Source organism: Nannobrachium achirus (genome assembly GCF_963921795.1).
Source record: "Nannobrachium achirus genome assembly, chromosome: 9".
Taxonomy (NCBI): Eukaryota; Metazoa; Chordata; class Actinopteri; order Myctophiformes; family Myctophidae; genus Nannobrachium; species Nannobrachium achirus.
Genome location: NC_137818.1, coordinates 9,866,373 through 9,885,575, shown reverse-complemented (window position 1 = coordinate 9,885,575; position 19,203 = coordinate 9,866,373).

Here is a 19,203-nt window from a genome sequence, read left to right as displayed (position 1 = left end):
GTTCCACTCTGTTATGAGAGCTGCTGGGTTCTGCTGCGGAAACTGGACAGCAGGGGCATTTCTGCCTAAATAGACCCTGTGACTGCAGCCACTTTATTGTAATTTTGTTATTTTCTATATTTATATTTATTTATTTCCAAGAGCTTAAGAGGTTGTGTTCATGTCATTGCGCTCATGTCACTTCCTGTCCATGACCATATATGGCAGCTGTCAGTCAATGGCAGCTCACTCCTCAGTCTTTGTCATGCCCTCCTGGTGAATGGAGGCATGAATTGTTTGGTCTCAGCATGGTGCAGCTGACAGGTTCGTTGTTTGAACACCAACATGTATACCTTTTCAAGTTCATATTTAAGTTGTATCTTTATTTGTTATGAGTTTAATTGATGTATTGTACATGTTTTCTTTCAGTTGGTTTGCTTTGTTTATTGTTCTTTTGGGGATTCTTGGACCTTCATTCCTTTCGCACAAGTTACATGCAGCCAGAGAGGTAACTTGATTTCTATGTGTTCAATGTATTTTCTTTCTACGTTTTTGGGTTGTTTAGTGTTTATTTTGTCCTGATTATACTTATTTGTGTTTGACAGTTTTGACGGTGTTTTGGTGCTGTTAAATAAACATCTGTAAAACGAAACAACCTGACTCATCTGTGGAAGGAGTGACAGACCCAATGGACAGTAGTGAATGTGTCGGTCATGAATGACCCGTTCAAAAGAACGGATCTTTATGGTGAACGAAATCTAACAGGTCACCATCCCGAAAAGACCCGTTCAACCGCTCACGGCGTTCAGTTGCAAATGCGACGAGAGAGGAAGACAGACCCGACCGACCGTTCCATCCCTCCTTTCCACCGCTCCTCTTTCCTTATTGGACACTGTAGTGGGCTGGAGGCGGGCTCTCCCTCAGAGAAGCAGGACTGTGTGTGTGTGGGGGGGAGACAGGAGTAACTGGAGGCAAAGATGGCGGCGGATTCTGTGCTGCTGCGCAGAGTGGGAGTTACTTGTGGGAGTGGGAGTTACTTGTGTCGAATGGGAGTTACTTGTGTGAGAGAGGTCTTCGGTAGTGCTGGGAGAGAGAACCAGCAGCTCGCCGCTCCACTCGCATCCGTCTTTGGGTTTGGGGTCTCGGCCGGGGTACCCCTCCAGGTACCCCTGCCCTGGCGATATAACAGGGGATATGGGGATAAATATATATATATAGAGAGAGAACCAGGGGCACAGGGCGGCAGCCGTTCTACTCCTACCCGAATTTGGAGCATCGGCGTGGGACGGCCGAGTGGCTCGTATTGCGAACCACCTCCGCCCTCCAGGGACACCTGGAGGCAGTCGCGCTACACCCTGTTTAGCCGGAAAAAGGACCCTTCTAACGGGGTGGCTCACGGACGGCGCCCAGGGACCACCGCTCCGCTGCGGAGGACCACTGCCACTGCAGCCCACTTCAGATAGGAGTGGAACGGCGGCCACCCCGTCCCAGTGCCCCTGGTTCTCTCTCTATATATATCCGCATGTCCCCCTGTTATATAGCCGGGGGTCCCTGGAGGTGGTCCACGGCATGCGTGCCACTCGTCGGTCCAAGGCTGATCGAGGAGACCGCAAAGTCGACCGCAGTAACGGTAAAATGAGCCCCAGACCCCCGTCCAAAATTCGCTGCGCATTAAGTAGTGTAATTACGGTAGAAACTGCGAGTGGAGCCGAACGTCCGGTAAAATGAGCCCCCGTCCAAAATTCACTGCGCATTAAGTTGTGTAATTACGGTAGAAACTGCAAGTGCCACGGCAAGCCGCTGGCCATAGGCTCTTGGCAGGTTTTCCCATGCCCATTCGAAGACCACACGCCACACCCCTCACACCACGCCCATTCAAAGACAACACGCTGCGGCTGCGCCCATCTGCGCAGATGACTGCCTCCTAACCTCGCCTACCAGGCTTTCTCCCGGGAGAGAGCCTGGTGTTCGTTCACAACAGACCGTTTGGTTTCCGCCTAAAGCGCGGAAACCACTAGAAGAAGCGGCGTCGCTTTGATTTGGTTCCCACCGTTTGTTTCCCCAATCCCTATTAAAATGCTCGAGTAGCCTAGTGTGGTCTTGCCGGTCGCTAAAAGTTGGACTAAAACATGCATATACCAAACTAATTTTTCAAAAGCAAAACTACTCCGCATCGAGGAGTTTATTAGGTAGGCCCTAAAAGTATGTCCTTGAGCGCAGGGGAATTATTTTGGGTTAAAACTGTTTCCGGTGGATATTTCCGGCGAAATTGTAGTCCTTGAGTACTACAAAACATGACGTTTTGTGGTTTCCGCTCCAGACCGGTTACAAACCCGAAAAGTGAAGTGATCCCAGACTACTGCCTCCAGTTAGTCATACTCATAGAGTATATATAAAATAGAGAGCGGACCTGCCCCGCCCCCACTATCATCAATGCAAGTGCTCAGTGGCGTTTTGAAGCAATGGCTACATGCTAGCATGTAGCTAATCCAGGTGCATTTTGGGGGAAATTAACCCTATTGTAGACCCCAGCGCCGCGCTCTTATGCTCGTGCATGTATGTTTCACCCCGCCTGAAATTCCAGCTTTGGCCAGTAGGACGGCCGCTTCAATGTTTACAATTCGTTCTGGGGACTTGGTCATACTTGGTGTGGGGGTGTGGAACAGAATCAGGGACCTACAGTTACGGAGCAGCATAGCGCCTCCGACCGCGAGTTGAGGGAGAAGAGTTGTGACCGAGACCGACTGACTGCCTGCGAGTGAAAAGGGGGTTATCGTTCATTCTTTGAATAGGATGTTCTAATTACTAGCCTGATTACTAGCTTAACCTACGAGACTGCAGACTGACTGACTGACTGACTGACTGACTGACTGACTGACTGACTGACAGACTGAATACTTTATTAAGTTTGCAAAAAAGCAGAGGTAGGCCTACAGTTCTATACAAAAGGATGTTAAAAGATAAACCATAGAAAGCACTATGGCATTAATCTATCCTACAAGTAGCCTACAGTAACACATCTCATTTCATACAATGGACCATTGAGCCAGTGTCATGTTAATTCATGAAGTGCGAACGTGTGATAGGCCTACCCCCGAGGTCCGACTTGGTCAAGTCTACTCCAATATAACTGTAGCCATAATTGAAGCAACACACAATAATGTTTAGAAACACCCTGTTTGTATTAATAAAACTAAATTGGAGTGACTGGAACATGCCATGATTGGATATGATCAGAGCAGTGGTGGAAAAGGTCAGAAGCACAGTACATTATTAATATTATTAACCTACTGGGTTAGGGTTATTATTATTAATTATTATATTATAACATTAAAAACCTAACAAATTAGCTACAATAGATTTATATTACAAGAATTGGAGGGATCAGGAATTCTCGGGATCATAGAGTTATGGTCATGATCGAATCATGATCATGATAGATTTTTTTCTTCATCCTGGGGGAGAACTAGTTTGACTGACAGACTTTGAATAGTTCGGAGGGACAGTGACTGACTGTCTGATTGAGACTGGCTGACTTCACACCTGAACGGGTGAAATGTCAATTTGTGCTTTTGAGTGTTGTTGGCCGTTTTATAACGATAGAAGCGGCGTGCGGCGACGGTGTGAATGTTTTTGATTGATATGCGTGCACCAGTTGTGAAAAAAGTTGCCTACTCCTATTTTTATTCTTTTAGGGTGCAGGGCACTGCAGGGAAAACTGACATTTCGATGTCAATACATCATCTTCGTTAGGTCACGTTCACAAGATAGGCAGCAGGCAGGCCAGGCATGCAGAGTCTGTCATCTGACCAAAACAGTCAGGCAGAGAGGAGAGAGATACGTGTTTTTGACTGCTTGTGCTTGACTGACTGACTGACTGACTGACTGAGAAGGAACTCGACTGCACGGCTCTGAACGAGAATGATGTGACGACCGGCTCAACGCTGGCTCCAACACCCCGCCCCCGCTTCCCAAAAGTTGTGAACGACCGATTGAACGATCATGACCGAATCTATCTTGTGAACGAACGAACGGACGATTCTTTGGTTCACGGAAATGAACGATTTTTCCCTCCACTAATTGACTGTCATTTTGGATCAATATAAGTAGGAAAATTAGCCTAGAAGTGATTTTGTCACTTAACCTCCTGGAAGTCTTAAGGTTTTCTTCAGAATATGTAACGTGGCATGCCCCATTTTGGGCATGTCATTGAAGGCCAAGTAAATAAAGAAATATGTAATGAGAAACATTTCTGAAAATGTGCTTGTAGATTGGCTTTCAAAACAATGGCTTATTATGTTTCTCTGTGGCTCAGTGGTTAATGCAGACATACTATCATTGTAAAATGTGTAGCACATTGGCATGGACAATAAAGAGTGTATTAAGTATTTTTAGTGAAAGAAAAAATAATGTGTTGATTGATTTGTGTTGGTTTGAAATATTTAATATAATTATTCTCTTAAATTTTGCTATATTTAAATCAAATCAAATCAAATCAAACTTTATTTATAAAGCACATTTAAAAACAACCGAAATTGACCAAAGTGCTGTACAGAGAAAGAGCAAACAATAAAAGCATGAGCATATATACAGTACATATAACAGGTGTCAACAAGAAAAGAAAAAACAACACACATATATGCGTTGTAAAAGCAAAACATATAAAAGACCTCAGGTGAGATTAAAAGCTAGAGAAAATAAATGAGTTTTAACCTGAGATTTAAAAACAGTTATGGATGGAGCAGACCTAATTGAAAGGGTCAGGTTGTTCCATAACCTGGGGGCTGCAGCCGCGAAAGCGCGGGCCCCTCTGGTAGTTTTTTTGGGAATCAGCTCAACCGTAGTTGCTTATCAGCAGATCTCAGGACTCTGGTGGGGGCATAGGGTTTCAGGAGCTCTGACAGGTATTTGGGGGCCAGACCGTTTATGGATTTAAATGTGAAGAGGAGGATTTTGAAGTCTATGCGGAATCTTACTGGGAGCCAATGAAGTGAGACTAAGACCGGGGTTATGTGTTCACGTTTTTTAGTTCCGGTCAGCAGGCGAGCAGCGGCGTAATCTTCTGAGGGATGACTGGTCTATGCCACTGTATAGGGAGTTGGAGTAATCAAGTCTTTGGGTGATGAAGGCGTGTATTGCAATTTCTAATTGTTTTTTGGGGAGATATGGCTTGGCCTTGGCGAGGAGACGCAGTTGAAAAAAGCTGGTTTTGACAACGGAATTGATTTGTTTATGAAATTTGAAGGTGCTGTCTAAGATGATACCGAGGTTTTTGGCGGATGTATGGATGTTTGAAAGAAGGGGGTCTGGGATAGTGAGTGATGAGGCCATGTGTTGATCGAATATAATGATTTCAGTTTTACTTTCATTTAGGTTTAAGAAGTTGGTGTCCATCCAGGTTTTTATATCGTGCAAACAGTTGAGTAGTGGCTGGAACGAATTGATGGAATTTGATTTGAGGGGCAGGTATAATTGGATATCGTTGGCGTAGCAGTGGAAGGAAATGTTATGTTTGGACAGAATGGGACCGAGGGGGAGCATATAAAGCAGGAAAAGGATAGGGCCTAGTATGGAGCCCTGTGGCACCCCACATGTGAGGGGGGCTGGAGGTGAAGAAAATTTACCTAATTGGACAGAGAAGCTCCTATCAGAGAGATAGGAATAAAACCATGATAGAGCCATACCGGTTATGCCGACCTGGTGCTCCAGGCGATGTAATAGGATTCTGTGATCCACGGTATCAAATGCAGCTGATAAGTCCAGGAGCACCAGGGCGGCGGGGTTTCCGTTGTCGGCTGTTAAAATCAAATCGTTAAAAACCTTTAAAAGAGCGGTTTCGGTACTGTGGCCTGGTTTAAAACCGGATTGAAATTTCTCATGGATGCCTTGCGAGATTAAAAAACACTTAAAGGGCCTACACCATGCTTTTAAAACTATATTTTTTGTATAAATATATGCTCAAAATTGAGTCTTAGACAGGTTTTAACCCTCAACAAACACTCTGACCATTCCTTTTGTTTGTTCTAGCTCTACTATAATGAGGCTCTCCAGCTGCAATACCAAAACGGCCTCTGTTTGCTCAGGGGCGCATCTAGTGGTGTTTTTCCACTGAAAAAAAAAAGTTTTTTGGAAAAAAAAGAATTTTGAAAAAAAAAAAGAATTTGATTTTTTTTTTTTTTACGGGAATCCGTGTGACGTCACACGGATCAACTCTCAGAACAGCACTGTTCTGAGAACCCGTGGAAAGCTTTTCATCTCTGTCTTCCCAAAACCAGAGAAAGACACAATTGTCAGAAATAGGACTTTGTGAGGATAGAAGGTGCCAGTGGGACCCCAAAAAAAGGTTTTAAAATAGAAAAAGTGAAAATTCATGGTGTAGGTCCTTTAAGTTGGTTATAAACTATTTTTTCCAGAACTTTAGATAAAAATGGCAATTGGGAAATGGGCCTAAAATCTGATAAAATTGTTGGATCAAGGTTTTTCTTTTTGAGTAAGGGTTGTACGACTGCATGCTTAAAAGCAACCAGAGGTAAGACATAGATTTAAAAGCGATAAAACAATTGGGCCAACCGCACCGAATACCTCAATGAGGAGCCGGGAGGGGATGCAGTCTGAGGGACAATTTGTGGGTCTTAGATGAGAGATTAATTCAGAGAGTGAAGAGAGAGAGACAGGTTCAAATTGGGAGAAATTTACAGTATGGTTAGATGTGACTGGAACTGGGGCAGTATAATTATGTAATAACCGAAGATTATGAATTTTATCAATGAAAAATGTTTGAAAGTCTAAACAGAGGCTTAAAGAGGGAACAATAGCAGGTGCATCGCGTGGATTTGTGATAGAATTGAGAATGTTGAAAAGCACCTGTGGTTTATTACTGTTATTATTGACTAGGTTGAAGATGTATTGTACTTTGGCCGTTTTTACTGCTTTCTGATAGTCAGAGAGACTATTACGTAGTATGTCCAGTGAAACATGGAGTCGGTCTTTGCGCCATTTCCTCTCCGCGCACCTACATGTGCACCTGAGAGCGCGGGTAGAATGGTTTAACCATGGCTCAGGGAGGGCTTTGGTGCGCTTATATCTGAGGGGGGCAACAGAGTCAAGGATTTCAGTACATGTAGAATTAAACATATTGAGGATTGTGTCAGCATTAGTTGCGTCCAGGGCGTGAATAGCCGAATCATTGAAGCTAAGGGAAAACAAAGATGCAGTTTGGGGGTTAATATTGCGTGTGCGGCGAACTAGAGGGCCGGATTTAATTATAGAGCAGGGAGTTGAGGTTGTGAATATGATTGGGAAATGGTCAGAAATGTGCGGGGCTGGAAAAACATCAGTTACTGAGACAGTCACACCATGTGACAGCAGGAGGTCCAGTGTATGTCCTTTTTCGTGGGTAGCGCCAGTTGTAGCTAGTGTGAAGTTAAATGATTCAGTGAGGTGTAGGAAGTCTCTGGCAAAAGGGTTAGAGTCGCAACAGCATACGTGGACGTTCAGGTCGCCCCCAATTAAAACATTTTCGTATTTAACCATGATTCCAGATAGAAAGTCCCCAAAATCATTAATGAAGTCCTTATTGTGCTTAGGGGGGGGGCGATAGACCAGTGCACATAGAACAGGAGGTGATGCATTTATTTCAAATAGTTGAAGCTCGAAGCTGGGGAAAGTGGCCTCGGGGGTGATTAACCGGCACTGGATGTTGGAGTTATACACAGAGGCTACGCCTCCGCCGGTGCTAGAGGATCTGGGTGAACTAAGAAATGAGCAGTGGGGGGGGGAGGAGGTCAGTGAAAGATGAGCAGTCACCGGGAGTAACCCAAGTTTCTGTCAGGAGGAGGAAATCCAGATCACGGATGGTGACAAGATCTTTTAACCAGGGACCTTTGTGTGCAGGGCTCTTACATTAAAGAGGGCCATTCTAAAATTGGTAGTCTGGCTGGGTAATTGAGTGGCGCGACGCAGGGGGCGTAGGTGGGCATGCCTAACACCTTGTCTTTTATAGCCGCATTTGGGCATTGCTTCTGAGATATTTCCACTCATTTGAATGATCCGCTGCCTTGTAAATGGTAAATGACAACGTAGGCCTACATTTAACTTAGTTTTCAACCACATTTTCTAGGTTTGTATTTTAATTAAAAAAAGAAAATGCTCCAAACTAAATAAAATGCCATATGATCCATATGAGTGTGGTGTTGCCAGGCAATACCACCAGGAAATACTGGTAACATAGGCGGTAGCAGCCATGAGAGAGAGATCTCTCTCTATAGCGCTGCTGCTAAGTCAAAGATTGGCCATTTCAGATCATGACAGCCAGTGGGGCCAATTACATGAGTTATATTTACTTTGTGGGCCACCCAGCCCTCAAAATGGAACGAGGGTGGTTACCGTAATTACCAGCGGCCAATGTTTTTTTTTTCCCTTTTTATTTCTTTCTTTTTTTCTTTTTAATTGCTGGCCTGGACCGGCCGGGAATGGACCAGCCGTTCGGGAGTTGTCCCGCTTTTCCCAATGGCCAGCACGTCCCTGAACGCCAGGGAAGCAGAGATCTGCCTGTTATCACGGCGACACTTTACCGCGATGGTCGGCCCCGGTTTGGATTTTAGTTCCGCAAGCGTTTGTAAACAAATGGATTATCCTCCTCAATCGTCAGTGGACACTCATGTACACACGCACAAAGCTTCCGAGGCTCTTCAAAATTAAAGCGTAAGTGAAAGGCGGCACCAGTGTGTTAATGTTCAAATTCATGCAACAGCTGATGTATCTATTAACAACATAATTGTGGTGCTTTCAAGCCCCATAATGAGCAGTTCACAGTTCATGCTATACATCCAGACTAAGGGTACACTGGCTAAAATGCCTGTGTGTTTTTCCTGTGTGTTTTTTCCATTTTCCAATGGTTTATGTTTATTCCTTGTATCCTGTTTATGGACCAGAGTCTGCTATTAAGAATGAATTGAATTGAACACATTGAGAATTGTTGTTCCTTAACGGTGAATGAAGAATACAAAAACAAGAATTAATAAAGTTTATTAGTGTTTCGACAAGTTAAGCAAAATGCCTTTCATAAAATAATAAGAGCATTAAGACAGAGCATGCATGTGTTTACACAATATAGTGCAAAATTATCAGTGTTAGTTTACATTTTGTCCTGTCAACATAAAAACAACCATATACTGTAGTTTACATTTTGTCCTGTCAACATAAAAACAACCATATACTGTAGTTTACATTTTGTCCTGTCAACATAAAAACAACCATATACTGTAGTTTACATTTTGTCCTGTCAACATAAAAACAACCATATACTGTAGTTTACATTTTGTCCTGTCAACATAAAAACAACCATATAGTTAAAATTAATGGATCCGCTGATCACATTATTCATATCAGCAAAGACTTTGAACTATCCCTGGCACCACAACACACAAATACAAGAAGCAATCAAACAGTAAGAATAATCAATAATCTACAATAGAAATCTTGATTGAACATTCAGCACTCCACCTATACCAGGAGCTTAGTCAAATCACAAGTAAAGATAGATCTGTATTTAATGCCTCAGTTAAGGGTAGGGAGATTTAGGGAGATTTTTCTCTTTTATCCTACCCAGACTACCCTAGTCCTCATATTTACTTCCTTTTATTGAGGAAAGTGTGTCCTTTTGCTACCTTAGCCGTGGTGTCTGCCTTTTCACTCACTTTCGTCAGTTCCTTAATGCGATCCTGGTAGCCTGGTTTGCATTCAGACTTCTCTCCCTCAATGATCAGGTCAATGTATTCTGGAGCGGAAAGTGGATTGGGCTTCAGTGCAATCTCTCCCAGCCTTGTTAAACACTTGGCCGACCTTTCGTAAAGGTTTACCACCATTAACTGCTTACGGTCGTAATCATCACGTAATACTTTGAGAAACCCCTCAACAGAAAGCTTATTCTTTGCAGCTTTTTGATATTTATCATATACGTCTTTCGCTGTACGCTTTTCTGTGACTTGTTTCCAATCCCAATTGTACTTCTGATTAAAATGATCGCTCCAACGACATTTGTTTGGGCACTGAGTGCAATTGCCGTTTGCCATTGCAGAACATTTATTCTTATTCTTATCCTTGCCAATAGCACAGGGGAAATGGCATGTAGTGTGGCACTTCTGACAGTTGGTGTTGAATTTATCATGGTGTACCTGAATTGGCTTTTGCATCTTGACCTCATATTCAAAATCTTTATTGGCAGATATCTCACTTTTGTGTGTTTCGACTATGACAGCTGTTTGTCTTATCTCTTCTGTCTTAGCTAACCCAAGTTTGACCTGCATCTGCAAGTTCTCAATACTGATTTCAAGCATCTTTCGCTCTTTGAGGACCTCCTTTGTTAAAGTCAAACTTTTGGTAGGTATTTTGGGCAATGCCTTGAAGAACCTCTTCATGCTTGTGATACCCATGTCCCAAAACATTTTATCGAATGAGCCACTTTTACCATCAGCATCATCATCATCATCATCATCATCACCATCATCATCATCACCACCACCACCACATCGTTCTGCTGTACTGTGTTTGCCAGATGAATTGGTTACAAACAATGCAGAATTGTTGAATTTGAAATGAAGTGGCTGTCCTTTCTTTGTTTTAGGACATGGGACCCCTGAAACCTTGATTGCCTCCAGGACTGGTGGGGACTGACCATCTGCAAATGTCACCAAAACCCTGATGTTCTCTTCTATGTCTTTGCCAAAGATTGAGAGCACAGAGTCAAACACATATCTCTGTGTAGGTGTTAGCCGTGCAAGAGAAGCCTGAGCAACAAAACAAACTGCATCAATGTCAGAGACACCCTGCTTGTTTGTGAAAAGCTCGTTCAGCTTAACTGAGATCAGCTTGTCTCTCTCGATTCCTCGAGTGTCACCAAAACCTGGTGTGTCAATGATGGTCAGTGAGTAGTCAATCAGAAAGCCATCTTGGTGGTTAATTTTGTATGCAATAACGTAATTTGTCTGACTCTCAGCTTGAGATTTAGCTTTGCCCTCGTTAACTAACATAAGCCTAAATGGATCCTCCCATTTGACACCAAGGATGTAGTTGATCATTCCATTGATGAGGGTGGTCTTTCCCGCACCAGTTGCACCAATAACCATTATGGTGTGATTAGGTTTAGGTGAATCAATACCAAAAGTAAAACGTTTGCATCCTTGTATTTTTATGTTTTCCTCTTTCAGGGGAAGTGTGCGAATAATAGGATGTCCTGTATGAACCTTTAGATCTGTTCTCATCTTTTCCATGCATTCTTGCACTTCTTTTGGGCCCCAGATGGATTCAGAAATTGCGTCTTTAAATTTCTTTGTCTTTTCCCCCAGACCCTCTAAAAAACCTGATTTACTCATTTTCACACCATATATGCGGTGTACATTACATGTACAGAACAAAGATGAAAGATGTTTTGTTTTACTGGTCTTGCTGTTGCGCTGCAAGTCTTCTTCATGTGTCTATGGAGTTCTCGCTGGTCCAATCTGCAACACACAAAACATGTATTCAAATTCAGCATGTCTAGTATCTCTGACATCAATGGAGCATAACATGTAATATCGGAACCCATTGGCTAATAATTCAATTTAAACTGTATATGTAGATGGATGGATGGATGGATGGATGGATGGTTCTAGTTTAGCGATATACCACTTCCGCTTTGGCACTGCCATCATTGTTTAAAACTTGAGGAGCATGAATGAATGAATAAATGAACAAACAAAAAATTTATAAATACATGCATAATGTTCTACATCAAAATAATGTAAAACTTGTGACAGAAGACACGTTGACAATAATCTGAGAATCTGAGATATCTAAGCATTGTTAGCAAGTATCTGTGGCTCTGACAAGATTGCCATCATTATTAGTGGCCAAGGCCACGAAGTGGCAAAAGGCCACTCATTGATATTGGACTTCATCACTATTATTATTATTCTTCCGCCACTTTTTCTCTAGCGGCTAGACCGTGCAGTCGCTTTTTACGAAACTCGTCAGTATGGCAGAGGACTATGCCAAACGGCTAAAACGCGAAGCTCGCAACAATCGGCCAAAGGGTGGCGCTGTAGGAAGCCTTTGAAAATGCCAACTTTGAACAGGTGTAGCTCATGCCCTGTTTCAGGTACAGCAATGAAACCTGTATACACTTATGCGTCTCCTCATGCCGAGCAACTTTTATGCTCTGACTTTTGACCTCTGACCTTTACTTCTCCCACAATTTTTAATTATATGAAAAACAGTCAAAATCTATCTCCTCCTGGGATTTTCGCATCACGTGCGCGAAACTTTTTTTTACATGAACTTTGGACCAATACGGTCATCGCACAGCGGCCGGATTTTCTTAAAAGCGAAACATTATTTTTTAATAATTCACTGTATAATGCAGTTTTATGCAAATTATTCTTCTGCCTCTAAATCATACATGCAAAGTGACACGTTCATGGCATTTGGCAAATATGTAGAGGGTTAGTCCAAATATCACTGAAAGCAATCTTACTCCAATTGGCCAAAGGGGGGCGCTATACGAAGCGTTTGAAAACTCAAACTTTAAAGGGGCATAAGTCATGCCTCGTTTCGTTTGAAGACATGCAACTTGCTTACACGCGTGCCTTGACTCAAGCGGAAGACATCTGTGTCTTTGTTAAGTAAGCTCCGCCCTTAGATTTTCCGCCATTTTGAGCAGTTTGTAAAACACTTAAACCCGCTTTTATTCCGGAACTTTCGCGTCACGTGCACATAACTTTTTTTACATGAACTTTGGACCAATATCTAAAGATCTGTCAGATCGGATTTTTTAAACATTGAAACATGCTTTTTTAATAATTCAATCAACATTGCAAGTTTTATGCAAATTATTCTTCTGCCTAAGATTTTCATGATGAACTACTGTAGAGGGTTAGTCCAAACATCGCTGAAACCAATCTTACCCCAATTGGCCAAAGGGGGGCGCTATATCATTTTGAAAGAAGGCGTCAAGTACATTACATGAAACTTTTTTTTTTAATGACAGGTCTATTATGTGTGACTGCCGTAGTGTAGTGGTCAGTGCCTGTGCCTGATATACGGACGGTTGTGAGTTCAAACCCTGCATCGGGTTGAGTTGATGTTGACACGTCTGATCTAACTCCAGATCACGTTCATGTTTAAAATGAGCCCTTCTCTACCGGCCGTTATTTTTCTGTTCTGAGTGAAAGAAAATATGATCACTCGAAAATGTCAGAAATACTCAGATTACATTTACTCAGATTGATTTCACCCCAAGCCTCCAAAATATAAAAAAGAAATCAATAAAATCAAGGCACTCAGCCTACATAGAACTTTTTCTTAAACAAACATGGTTAACAGATCCTGTGGCTGCCTAGTGTAGTCAGGGCATATGCCTTTCATGCAGAAGGTTGTTGGATCGAATCCCGCCTGGGGTTTATATAAGCATAATACCGTGATATTTGGTAGACTTTACAGTTTGGTTCCTTGAACAATGTCTGATATGGAGCCTTCCTAAAAATTTCCCCCAACCCCCCTTGATGCGTATTTTAATATCCGCCATTACTAAATAATGTATTTTGCATCATAAATCCTGAAACAAGCATTATAGTACAAACTGTCATGTCTACACCTATGTTGTGATTTCCAAGGATTGCAATGATATCATGAACCAGCTCAGTGGCCTAGTGGTTTGAGTGTCTGCCCTGAGAATGGGAGATCCGGGTTCAAACCCGGGTTGTGTCATATCAAAGATTCTAAAAACTGGGACCCAGTTCCTCCCTGCTTGAAACTCAGCATCAGACTTACAGTATGTAAAACACATTCTTCGAAATTACTCCTTCAGATTTTATCCGAAAATCACACAAATCAGTACACAGTATCTCTACAGTGATGTAATCATGACAGATTTGTCCGATATCATATTCTGTCTAATTGGCTAACATTGAATTCCAAGGTTTGCAGGATTGCTCCTTTTTGAACAATGTTTATGTTTATTAAAGGATCCCCATTAGAGACTCACGAATGAGCCTCTAGTCTTCCTGGGGTCCAAAAATGTCTCAAACGCAGCCTGCTATGTGTGTGAGATTTTTGCACACACATTCCCACTAGGCCAAGGAACAGATGCCACCCTTCTCACATTGGCCTGTTATAGCGCCACCAGCGGGTCAATTTTTGCAAAACACATTTTTGGAACAAAATGCTTCAAATCCCGCATGCAGCGTCCGATTGCCGTGAAAGGCCCAAGAACACGTGGTACCCTTTTTACTTTCGCCTATTATAGAGTCACCACTAGGCCAAAAAAAACAAACAAAAACCACCTGACCTGCCGGAGACCTGTTCGGAAGAACACTGCTTCCAGTTTTTCTTTGATTTGTTCTTTGCTTTCCCTTGATGCTTTTTTGCTTTCCTGCTTTTTCTGCCTTGGCCACTTTATCGCTGCTTGCAGCTATATTTATTCATTTCCTATTGTAAGCTCTACTAGTGAAACCATTATGATTAATTAAAATCAATCCTCATATAGATGTGCTCAGGAGGGCATGCAAATGTTTCCATATTACCCATTTTCACTGAACGTAGTTTAACAGTACAGCGTGTTATTGAATATCATATTACCTGTGCTGGCTGTTATTAGCTCATTGTTCAATTGCAGATCATGGACATCAGCAGTGAAGTCTTCAAATGCATGCATATAACTATGAACATTGACTGTCTTTGTGTTAAACGTTATTTAATACGGTATAATGCACAGGAACTACATGCAACCCACTGAGCATGCCGTCTAAAAGTGGTCTAATAGTGGTATAGATTTGAACGTTTTTTTAGTCGACTAAACTTAGACTAGACGACTAATATATGACTAATAGTCGTCTAAATATAGACGGTCTACATTTAGACGACTATTAGATGTCTATTAGTTGTCTAGTCTAAGTTTAGTCGACTAAAAAACTTTCAAATCTATACCACTATTATACCACTTTTAGACGGCATGCTCAGTGGCTATAGCCACTGTTAAATGCCAATTGGATTTCAGTTTGATTAGGATAATACTTTGGGTGAAGGGAGAAGTTATGAAAATAATGTATTTCATAAGCTCCTAAAGGGATATTCCACTTCCAAAAAAAGTTTTGGTCATTGTATCGTCTAATCAGGCTTTTATGAACACCCTGAACAGTTTTTAATTTGGTTGATTCAATATTTAGATTTTGATGTAAATGTTACCTGGCCCTATACAGGCTCAGGGCCTCTCCACATGCACCCATTGTAACTTCAAACTTCATTTTAACCATGATAGATTCATTAAAAATACCCATTATTTTTTCTGGTGCCTCAAATATTACCCTCCTAATACGTTTCTTTTATTTTTGCGACCGTAAGGTCGCAGTTTAGTATCAAAACCTCCACCGGCCGTCCGTCTGTCCGTCCGTCCGTCCCTGAGTCACACGTCACACGTCACACTTTTGCCCTGCTCATATCTCCGCATCAGTATGACATCACATATAGTTGTACAGAATGTGTCAAAATGTTTAATCATAAGGCAAGTCTGAAAAGACATTCAATGATTCACACGGGGGAAAAGCCCTTTTCTTGTACAGTATGTGGTAAAGGCTTTGTTCACAATGGTAATCTAAAAAGTCACATGATGACTCATACAGGCGAAAAACCCCTTTCTTGTACAGTATGTGGTAAAGGCTTTGTTTCCACAAGTAAACTAAAAACAGACATGAGGACTCATACAGGCGAAAAGCCATATTCTTGTGCAGTCTGTGGTAAAGGCTTTGTTTCCACAAGTAATTTAAAAAAACACATGAGGACGCACACATGGGGAAAACCTTTAGTTTAAGTCAGTCACACAGACACACATATATATAACCATTCAGACTAAACCAGGGTGACTAGGAGACTAAAGTAGAGGAATATATCAACATGTCTGAATAAAACAAAAAGTTTATTTTTAATGCATTTGTGTTCATCCTTGTTTCCACTGTGGTCTTACATCATGGTTAATGGTCTGTATATCTGCAATTCTGCATTGGTTGTCTGGGTTTTTATCTGTGCTGTATTTCTTTTTATTTTGTTCTTCTTTTTTAGATAACTTTGACTTCACCAAAGAAAGCAAACCTCAAGATGCATACACGTGTTCATTGATATGCATTTGATGCAGTACAAGCTGATTGATTTGTGTAGCTGTTCACTGTGTCTTGACATGTGTGTTGTTTGGATTGTTAAATTATCATTGTTCATATTTGGTGGTAGATGCCAGAGAGACTGTGTGTATCACCACTTAGTTTGATTACTTGTTTACATTCTACACAGTGTTGTGTCATTACAGAGGTGACAATGACAATGACCAGGACACTAAAGCAGAGGAATCACATAACATATCAACATGACTGAATTAATATTAATAGTGTCTTGTCACTTTTTTTCTTGCTTCCCAACAGCGTATTGGTAGTACATGAGTTTAAGTGCCTGTCCACATTTGTCAGGATTTAACAAGTCACGTGCATTCTTATCATGCAATAGTTGTTCATTGATATGCATTACATAATGATGCAGTACAAACCGCTGCTTGATTTGTGTAACTGTTCACTGTGTCTTGACTTATAGAGATCCCCTCTTTTATCTATTGAGGGGAAACACGTTTTTGTTTTGTTTAATAAAGGTTTCACCACTAGTGTCATGGCCCTAGGTGCCATGGCTATATTCTGTTCTGAATGTAATTCAAGTTTGTGACAACCTTTATGTTCAGGTGAAATGTCTGCCACCTACTGGCATATTTTGATTTTGCAACACACTCATTTTCTTCAGTAGCCTACCCTAATTAGCCATTAGATCCAGCTTGGTGTGTTTGAGTGTGCTGGAGCTCAGTGTGAGAAATTGTTTGGAGCATACAGAGCTCTTTCTGCCTTTCCCTTAACCAGAAGCTCACAGAAGGCCACGTCTGTAAGTTTACTGTATAGTTTGTGAATGTATGTGTTAAGAAGATTATGTGAGATTGTATTCATGCCATTTGATTTATTGTATTTTTTATTTCTATTACAGTTTTACCAATTTATACAAATCTTCAAGTAAAAGATGAAAGACAACGACACGCCTGGTTTTTTATCTTCTTGGATTTTTGTCTGGTTATCTGTTGGATCACCTGCTTAGAGGGAGGCCAATAACAGTAAAAAGACACTTCTTCACGCTGTCTGCAGTGGGAAAAGGATACAATGAGTACACCCAATATGGATGGGAAACCAGAACCAGAAAAGCAGGTAGAAAAACCTGTTGCTAAAATTGATGAGCCACAGTTGCAAAAAAGTACTGTTGTTGTTGAAGCCGAAGTCCATCACAAAACAATTGATAAAGGAGAGCTGGAGGTTCGCTCAGTGTGTTCTAGGTCATCCAGGTCATCTAGGACATCATCTTCATCTTTCAGAGCAAGGGAATCAATAGCTATAGCAAAAGCAAAAGCCAGCCTGGGCTTTTGCAGGTCAGAGCCGCCTTTGCAGAAAAAGAAATTGACATTAAAGTGGAGAAAGCCAGGCTTGAAGCCAAATTAGAGGCGCTCCAAGAGGAGAAAGAAAGAGATGCCGCAGTTGCGGAGGCATATGCTTTAGAGGCAGCCTTTGAAAGCGAAGATATCGCCACGGTCAGAGAAAACATGGTGAAACCACCTTCACCAAAGCCATCAGATCTCAGTATTCAAAATGTGAAAGCCCATGACAGAGCTTACAGAGACAAATTACCCTGCATCAAAGAAGAACCCCTCAACATAACTGAGCCTAAAAGCTCAGTGCCTTTGCCATGCCACGACAGCGAAGACATTGATCCTCACACAACCTACCATGACCTGTCTGGTCCTGGTCCTAATGTAAGGCGGGGAGGCAGGAGAGTTCAGGATAACGTCCCTGACATCCCACACACACCAGATCCTCGCAGCAGAAGAGTGAAGGATGACATCCCATACACACCAGATCCTTGCAGCAGAAGAGTGAAGGATGACATCCCATACACACCAGACCCTCGCAGCAGGAGAGTGAAGGCAGCCAGCCCCTATACGCCCGATCCTCATAACAGGAGAACTCCAGGCAGGGACAGTTCTCAAGGTGAGCCTTACTATGCCTCTGCTACAGATGAACTTGTTAGGTTCCTCACTAGGAGCCAGCTCTTAACCACTGGGTTAACGCAATTTGATGACAAAGTAGAACATTTCTGGGCCTGGAAATCATCTTTTGTCAGTGCAATTCAGGGTCTTGACTTAACAGAGACAGAGGAGCTTGACCTGCTCATCAAATGGCTCGGAAAAGATTCAGCAGAGCATGCACGCCGGCTCAAATCCGTCCACATTAGGCAACCAGCAGCTGGGCTAAAGATGGTATGGGATCGCCTAGAGGAATGCTATGGCACGCCCGAAGCCATTGAAAGGGCTATGTTTACAAGACTCGAGAACTTTCCGAAAATACAAAACAAAGACCCACTAAAGCTACGTGAGCTTGCTGACCTTCTGCTAGAGCTGGAGGCAGCAAAGCAGGACCCCTACTTAACTGGATTGTCCTACCTAGATTCAGCCATGGGTGTAATTCCAATCGTGGAAAAACTTCCATACTACTTGCAGGATAAATGGACATCTTATGGCTTTAGATATAAGCAGGAGTACGATGTTGCATTCCCCCCATTCTCAGTTTTTGCAGACTTTGTACGGTACGAGGCCAAAGCTAGAAACGACCCTAGTTTTGCTCTTCCCTCTTCCCAGTCTGTCCCAATTAGAAGAGAACGGAATGACAACAGGTACAGTAATTCAAGACAGTCTGTGGAAGTACACAAGACTTAGGTAGCCCCTCCAAAGCAAGATACTGAGTCTAAAGAAATAACTGAGGACCTGCGGAAAAACTGTCCCATACATAAGAAGCCGCATCCTCTCAGCAATTGCAGAGGCTTTAGAGATAAATCAATACAGGAGCGTCAACAGTTCATCAAGGACAATGCTATTTGCTTCCACTGTTGTGCATCAACAAGCCACATTGCTAAGAATTGCAAAGTTGATGTCACTTGCGCAGAGTGACAGTAAGAACCACGCTACTGCCCTCCACCCCGGTCCTCCTCCCTGGAAGTCAAGGTCCTCGTCTCTGCATGCAGTAACCACTACATGCACTGAAGTATGTGGTGAGGGAGTAAGTGCAAGAGCATGCTCAAAAATCTGTCTGGTAAATGTTCATCCAAACGGTCATCCAGAGCTCA